Consider the following 9,189-nt stretch of genomic DNA (forward strand, 5'->3'; position numbering starts at 1 on the left):
CGTACCCGGTCGATTGGATTCCGCGCGCGAATTCCGGAAAGTTGAGTGCGCTCTGCGCTCAGTGCATCCGTGCAGAGGGTTGCATCGTGCGCCCAAGTTTCGTCGTGATCTGCACACGCTCGATTGGTGGTCGCGCGAAACATCTCTTTTCCCGAGTTTTCGTCGCCCGTAATACGACGGCGGGGACGACGCACACAGACGGATCACGTGATCACCGCGTGCGGTAGCGTGATCCTTGGCGAAAGACCCGTGTCGACGGCGAAACCGTCCCACGACGCGAATCCGGTTTTCGCGAGTGCTTCTATCTCGAGCGTCGCGATCACCGAGCGTGAGAGTTGTCGGATTATTTCTCATAAAATCAACGCCGGGAGCCGGGAGTTCGATCCTGATATCGATCCCGCTCGCGGCCATCTTGTCGTGCCACGCCGGTTTCCCGAAAGTCTTTCTTGGTGGCTTGCCAAGTAACGTGACAGAGACTGACTTAACATCCTATTTTATTCGCTTTGGTAAAGTCATGGAAGTAGTCATAATGTATGATCAGGAGAAGAAGAAATCGAGAGGTGAGTACGAGTGATTCTTTTATCAAGATATATTCGTTGATGCATTTGATGATTTTCACGGCATTTTTGTAAGATATTTTTATTAGCATTGCAGATGTTTCATTATTTCTTTTCCTTTCTCTCCTTAAGAGAGGAAGAGTTATATATATGTTTTGCTAGATTCAAAGTAACATATTTTCAATATTTTAAGTGTTATAAATTTCGAAAATAAGAGCCACCGCACAAGACTCTCGTATGGTCACGTAGCGTAACATAACGTGAGCCAACGCACAAGAAACGTATTGGTTACGGCCGTTACGGCGTTATACGTTTCTTGTGCGTTGATCTACGTTACGTTACCATACGAGAGCTTGTACGGAGGCTCTAACCGATACGTTTCTTGTGCGTTGATTCACGTTACGTTACGCTACGTGACCATACGAGAGTCTTGTGCGGTGGCTCTAAGTTGTGAAAATATTAAATAATGCATCAAAGTGATGAAATACATATTTTTATTATGATTACAGCACACCCATTATTGACGTACAATAAATAGATATTTCGAAAATAAAAGTAACGAATAGTAATATTACTATGTGCATCTGTTTGAAAAATTAGATATTTGTAAAGGAATTTTGATCTTTAAGTATATTTAAATCATGGTCATAAAAATTAGAAAACTGTTTCTTAATTTAAATATGCTTAGCTTAAAGATCAAAATTCCTTTACAGATATATGAATTTTCAAATAGTTGAGCATAGTAATATTACAGCTCGATATTTTTATTTTTGAAACACCACTCCTTTAATTTTCAACTTTGTGTTTGAAATTGTATATACGGTGTCTGCATAAAAACTTTCTATATTTTTATATTTTTTTTAATACAGATTTTTTTAACAGTATGGGATCTTCGACAGATACTCGAAGTGTCCTTTGTCCTCAGTTTTGTCCTCATTATTGAAGTTATTGTCAACTACATTGATAAAACTTACGTCCCCAATTACTATTGTATCGTCAGTGATGATTCCATTATAATTCAATTGCATGATAATTTTAACAAATTTCACTCTATCAGAGAAGCAGTTCTATAATCCTTCTTATCTGATCTAAATAAAAAAGAGAAAAGGAAGAAAATATGCATATGTATAATACTACCTAAATACTAAATTTTACATCAATTTTGTGTGCTCGGTGATTTGCGTTGATACTTATCATAGTATGTCAATCAGAGACTCGAATTTCAGTTCGGTTCCGGTTATATGGTTTAATAAAACTTCAAGTAATTGTTCCAGTTTCAGTTTCGGTTTCTTAGTAAAGAAAACCGAAACCGTTAAAATTACGGTCTTTTTTGGTTATAGTTATTCGCGCGGAGGAGAGAGGTCTAAAATTTAAATACTAAATTTCACGTAATTAGACATTTTTCTCTGACAAATTAGTAATTTTTTAAGCAATGAATTATTTACTTTTGCTTAAATATTAATTTTTACGTAATTAGTATTTTTTTTACTAATTACCAATTTGTTCATTAAATAAAAATTTAATTGGTTGTTAAGGCTGATTTATGCTGGTCGTAACCGTTGATTTAAGCCGTAATCCCTAAGAACTTTCCAAAAGATATTGCCGTGCAAGTTTTTATACTCTTTGATTGCTGCTGAACGCATTTCCTCTCATGAGTTTAAATTTCCGAATATTGCATAGGCTGATGAATAGTCATTAATTGCAAAATTCAATGCTTGACTAAATTTTTTTGAGTACTTCATTTTGATGCATGGTACAAACCAAAGATACCTGAAAAATATCATTCAGCATCTTTACTTTGTTTTTTTGTATTTTTTTTATCGCTGTAGAGCGCTTCTCCTCCCATGCATTTAATTATTGTATAAGTATTATTGTATAAGCATAATTTGCTGGTCAGTCATTAAGTGCAAAATTTAGTGCTTTATCAAATTTTTTGGAGTACTTCAGTTTCGTGCGCAGTACGTACCAAAGATACCTGTAAAATACGTTTTATTAAAATTTTATTCAGATAAAATAAAAAGATGGGGGAAAAAAATTACCGTATATCATCGCTTCTACGCTTTATCGCTTTTCATTTTTAATTGCTTTGCAGTCATTCGAATTTGCCATATGGTGGAATAACTGGTTACACTTGAATAAATAACACAGTAGCGCGATCATACGGAATAGAAACGTTTTGTCTCGACGATATGTTCAGATATTTTCGAGCGAAACGTAATTTTACGTTTCTTAGGATATTTAAAATGGATCACGCCGTATGCGATAATCTTTCGTTTAAATCGACGAAACAGAACAGAGTGTCTTTGTAGGGACACACTGTGTATGAACATATGTACATACACGCGTATTATATGTATATGAACATATGCTCTTGGTGTTATAGATACTTTTATTTGACCGAAAGTAAATAATAAAAAATATAAAAATTTTTACTATACATATATATACCTATATGTACTATTGATATTTACAATATAAAATGTAGATTATATCTACATATGGAGGGGTAAAAACTACAGTGGTGTAAGTCAAAATTTTTAAAATATTTTCTCGTGTGGATAGATGCGATCTGTACAATATATGAATTACATCTATGCACACGAGAAAATATTTTTAAAAATTTGACTTACACCACTGTGGTTTTTACCCCTCCATATATGTACTGTTTGTACATATATTTTTAATATAAAGTAATAAATATATTTACAGTACATTTTTTCTCAAGTGTACAAAAACAATATTACAAAATAAAAATTATGTAATTTTGAATGTTAAGAATGTTAAGAATATAAAATGAGTTTCTCCATTTCCTATTACAGGTTTATTTCTGTGAAAACGCATTCAATATATTTTTTTCGTCTTTCCAATTTTAATTTACAAATGATACATATGATACACGGAAAAAAATTTACTTGTTTCAAGTGAAATTTCATTGCTTTAAAGAAAAAAAGTTACTCCAATAGTCCCTAGCAGGAATTTACTTCTTTCTTAGAAACAACTTTCTTGTTGCTAGTAAATATTTTCTGGAACGAAAGAATTATCTCTTTAAATAAAAATTATGTTATGAAAAGAAATGGAAATTACATCAAAATAAGAAAATGTTATCTGCGGGGAATATTTATATTTCTTGAAACAAATGAAATATTTTTCACGGTGGGGCGCTGTCGCGACAGTTAACGCCCCTGGCGCGAGCACAAACAACCCTCGGGCCCGACCCGAATTCACCCGAGATCACCCGATTGTCGCGCCTACTGTTCCGACAAGGGATGATCGATATCGATCCGCGGACCGCGCTCTCTTCCGTTTCTGCCGTGCTAAGGAGAAAGTCGAGCCGGCCGTTCGTAGCAGTTATATTATCGGGAGTGCCGAAAGTAATTGCGCGAAGTCCGTAATAGTTTCATCGCGAGCCGCACCCGCTCGAGTGGTCGCTGCGTGAAACATCTCAGATAGCTTTTCCGTTCACGTGAACGGAGAATGAGCCGGTTTTCGTCGCGCGCGTAACCGGTCGATTGGTCCGCGCGCGAATTCCGGAAAGTTGAGTGCGCTCAGTGCATCCGTGCTTGCATCGTGCGCTCAAGTTTCGTCGCGATCTGCATCCGCTCGATTGGTCGTCGCGCGAAACATCTCTTTTCCCGAGTTTTCGTCGTCGTAATACGACGGGACGACGCACACAGACGGATCACGTGATCACCGCGTGCGGTAACGTGATCCGTGGCGAAAGACCCGTGTCGACGGCGAAACCGTCCCACGACGCGAATCCGGTTTTCGCGAGTGCCTCGTATCTCGAGCGTCGCGATCACCGAGCGTGAGAGTTGTCGATCAATGATCATTTCTCATAAAATCAACTCCGGGAGTTCGATCCTGATATCGACCTCGCTCGCGGCCATCTTGTCGTGCCACGCCTGTTTCCCGAAAGTCTTTCTTGGTGGCTTGCCAAGTAACGTGACGCGGAGACTGACTTAACATCCTATTTTATTGTACAATAAACTGTTCCAATTTTATTAATACCTTTATGTGTATTTTTTCGTTTACTATATATCTCATCAGATTCTGATTTGCAATTCTAGACGAGTTTTATAGCTTGTTCCTGCAATATTTCTACGAAAATTGCTTTGGCCTCAATATCTTTGCGAAGCTTAACAATTTCTTTGGGCGTATCATTTATAGAAATCGCAATATCGAGAGAGATAGGTGTATGTAAAAAATCAAATTTTAAACATTATAACGGTATTTTTAAAAAGTGTTAAGTATGGTTGTAGTGAAACACGCAAAACGTACCGCAAAATACCACACATTGATAGTTTAATTTTTGAGATTGTATATGTGTGTACAAATTAGAAAGTTTATTTAATGAAAATATTCGTTTTCGAGCAGTTGTTACTAACTTTGTTTTGAATTTTCTTAACAGAGATTTTACATTGATATCAGCTTTAAGCTGCTATACCGGTAAATGTTAACATTATATAAGTCATATACATTTCTAAGTACAATGTTGGATTCAGAATAGTATAATACTTGTGTAATACTTTGGTACAAAGTATTTAGACGCTCATTATCAGATTTTATTTTTTAGTGTAATCGAATATGCTTCGAAGTAAAGGTGAATCGCTTAACATCGGGAAAGATACAAAAGATGATACATCTGATCACATGTATATTTGTATGTACATGGATGGAACTATATAATCATGTTATATAGAGATTTGTTTTATATATTGCAAGGACATTTTTTTGACAGAGGATTTTTTCGGTACGGGCGCGCGAGGCATATATGAGAATCATGTGATTTTTTTTATTTATTGTCTTATTCATAATTTTATATCAATAACGCAAGGAATTAAAGAGAAAGATCCATGATTAATGTGCGTGTTGCATTTTTGTCACTTTTATCGGAAATATTTTATCCAGGATTGGATAAACTTTAAGTCTGATCGTCAGACTAATATCGTGATGAGCCTTAGGATTATTTTGGGAATGTTTATTGTAACAAACATTGTATAATACTATATAACAAATTTAATCATTGTATTGTAGTATATCGAAATCGTGAATGAAAAATGAACAAACATATTTCAAGAAAAGATTGGATATGTGTGAATAATTGTGTAAGAGAATTAGGGAAAAACAAAAAAACAACAGTTATTAGTGAGAATATACTAAGTATCGATTCGAGCTAATAAGGTTCTGTTAGCTCTTGCAATACATACGAGAAAGAGAAGAGATAATCGATAAGTAGTACTTGTGTCAGAAACATCAGCTTCCTTGAAATGTTTTCTTTAGCGTGTTTGCTATTTAACTGGATTGTTTAGTGACTGAGACATAATGTGGTTTATATTACTCACCCTCGCAGTTTTCATCGACTAATATTTAAAGTCGATACAATAATGAGTAAAGTAAGAACTTCGTGTTTCAACAGAGAATGCAATCACTTAAGCAAGTCGTTGATTCATAAAATTCTCTCCATGCTAATAGTAATTATGATCATTGACAGATACTATCTATTTATTTGTTGTTACATATAAATAATTAGGGGGGGAGAGAGAGAGAGAGAGAGAGAGAGAGAGAGAGAGAGAGAGAGAGAGGGAGAGAGAGGGAGGGAGAGAGAGAGAGAGAGAGAGAGAGAGAGAGAGAGAGAGAGGGAGGGAGGGAGGGAGGGAGAGAGGGAGAGGGAGAGAGAAAGAGAGAAAGAGATGAAAGAACGCTAAAATATCATCGATAGAGTAAATACTTTATAATAGCTTTAATCGTGAGAAATACCTTTAAATGCTATATCACTATTTTATATATAAAAATAAAGAAAAAAAGGATAACGAATAAATTGTTGAATACTAGAAAATTTCACAGGCGGAAATCGCGTTAATTTTATTTATTTTTACCGCTATTCTTATCTATCTTATACGATTCAAGTAATAGACATAAATCCAAGTTACAAAGCATCTCCACACTACTATAGTTACACATTACATTGTTATAATTATTTGGCATGGGTGGTGGTTACATAGCATTTTAATAGATGTATATTTTATATATGCATGTACACAATGGTTAAGGTACTTTGTTGTTTCGCCAAGATTTATTAATTATTTCTGTACTCGGACGATTACCTTTTTGGGTATTCTTGAAATGGCAACACACATTATATAATTAAAGTAAGATTATTATAGAATTTACATATCGTCGTATTTGTAAACTATACATATTTGTGTTATCAAGTTATTACCTTTAATTACTAATACTTATATATTTACTGTGTGCTTGTATTTATTAGCCAGGAAGAGATAACTGGGAACCATCACTCACCGCCAAATAATTTTCATTGTGTAATTGTTTGACTTGGTAGTCGATATAGCGGCAGATGAACAAAATTAAAATTACAAAAATGGAAAATGTACCGTCATTCTTTTGATGTTTCGAATACGATCTGTTCTCGAATCTCAAAAGCATGATAATGAGAGAAATGATCTTTTTCTAAAAGGAAAAAGAGAGTTCAAAATCACATAAATTGAAAAGAGTCGAGGAAAAATGATTAATGAGAACGAAATGAGTACACACGTGGATAATTAAAGTGTTTAATATTATCAAATTTATTCTACAGAAATATCCTATAGAACAGATTCGCATTTGGCCCTTCAGTACACGTTCAAATCAAACCTGTAGACCTACGTTAATCGAGCCGGATGCTGATCTTCAAAAGCCCATCATCGACTGCGCGGAAAATCACAATCCGTGGAACGTATTTGTCGAACTTGTACCTCCAGACTCTGACATGACAGCGTTACCGCCTTTCGACAAGGACACTGATGTTTTACTCTTTTTTAAACTCTACGATCCCAAAAATAAGAAGATTCATTACTGCGGTCATCACTATATGCCTGTTGTAGCTAAAGTCTGTAAGTTGAAATTTTAATATATATATATATATATATATATATATATATATATATATGTATGTATTTAAATATTGATATACTAGAGAGAATATATTATTATATTTTGAGTGTAATTTAAAAAATCTAATACATATAAATATAATGAATTTTACAGAGGAGCTTATACCAATTTTAAATGAACGTGCCGGATTTCCACCAGACACAGAACTCGCTTTATATGAGGGAATTAAACCAAATTTAGTCGAGAAAATAGATAACCTATCGGAGATTTGGAAAAATTTCTGGAGGAATTAATGGACGGTGACATCATCGTATTTCAAAAGGAAGGCGACAATGAAATGTACGAACTTCCAACGTGTCGAGAATATTTTAAGTAAGTAACAAGTAAACGCTCTAACACTTTCATCTCTTTTTGCTAATGTATCTTGAGAATCCTATCTTTGAATATCTATAATATTGCAATACGCTTGCTAATTTAACGCGATTTGCATTTCAGAGATCTATTCTATAGGGTAGAAGTAACGTTTTGTGATAAACTGATTCCGAACGACCCAGGTTTTACAATGGAACTTTCGTTAAGAATGACATATGATCAAATGGCAAAGGCTGTAGCGCAACGAGTCGGCACAGATCCGTATCTTTTACAATTCTTTAAGTGTCAAAAGTAAGAATTGATATTCCTGCTTCTTTGTACTAATAATGTTACATTAAAAGTTATTTTAAAGTGCTTTAAGAGAAAGGGTTATATTCCGAGATTCTGTTTGCAGTTACAAAGATTCTCCCGGCCATCCTTTAAAGTGTACATTTGACGGCACGCTCAAAGAATTGGTTGCGTACTGCAAAACGAAAGTAAAGAAATTATTTTATCAGCAGCTCAGTATTAGGGTGAACGAGCTAGAAAACAAGAAACAGTTCAAGTGCATATGGGTAGGGCCGTCGCTTAAGGAGGAGAAGGAGATGATTCTTTACCCAAATAAAAACGGCACTGTTGCTAATTTACTCGAGGAGGTTAAGAAGCAGGTAGAATTATCGGAAAACGGATCGGGGAAACTGAGGATATTAGAAATGACTTGCAACAAGCTGTCACCCGGCCCCGTGGACGATACACCATTAGATCACTTAAACACATCAGGCACCAAGTTGTATAGGATAGAAGAAATACCGGTTGACGAAGTGAATCTAGCAGAGGGCGAAATGCTAGTTCCTGTTGCGCATTTTCACAAAGAGGTTTTCTCAACGTTCAATATACCCTTCTTCTTCAAGATCAAGCACGGCGAACCTTTTCCCAAAATGAAGGACAGGTTGTTAAAGAAATTAGGGGTCCAGGAGAAAGAATTCGAAAAGGTAGGCATCCTTAGTTAATCTTTTTTGATCTTTTATGAGAATTCATAAAAAAACTTTGAAGTTTAAGTTCGCGGTGGTGACAATGGGGAAGCCACAGTAATTTACTTTCATGAAATTCATATGCATACCGTCCATATCTAATAAAAAATCTAATCGCGGTAAATCTAATCGCGAATATATAAATAAAAAGTCAAAAACTAAAAGTCGCAGCGATTGTAAAGCCTAATATTTTATACGGTGAAATCTTTAAACTTAATACTAAATAATTAACTAATAATTAATTAATAATTGGTCGCGATTATATTATTACAGTACTCGATCGCGAAATATTGGACAGCGGTTCTGTGAGTGTCCTGTGCGGAAGGAGAAAGGCTGACCACCCAGACGGTCTGAGAGGA

At 35.3% G+C, this 9,189-nt stretch overlaps 1 pseudogene; it reads left to right on the forward strand.

Moving 5' to 3' along the window:
* The first annotated feature begins 406 nt into the window (after positions 1–406).
* Positions 407–8,913, forward strand: LOC139811487 (ubiquitin carboxyl-terminal hydrolase 7-like; annotated as a pseudogene).
* Positions 8,914–9,189: the final 276 nt, after the last annotated feature.

The sequence above is a fragment of the Temnothorax longispinosus genome, chromosome 4 (assembly GCF_030848805.1).
Source record: "Temnothorax longispinosus isolate EJ_2023e chromosome 4, Tlon_JGU_v1, whole genome shotgun sequence".
NCBI lineage: Eukaryota > Metazoa > Arthropoda > Insecta > Hymenoptera > Formicidae > Temnothorax > Temnothorax longispinosus.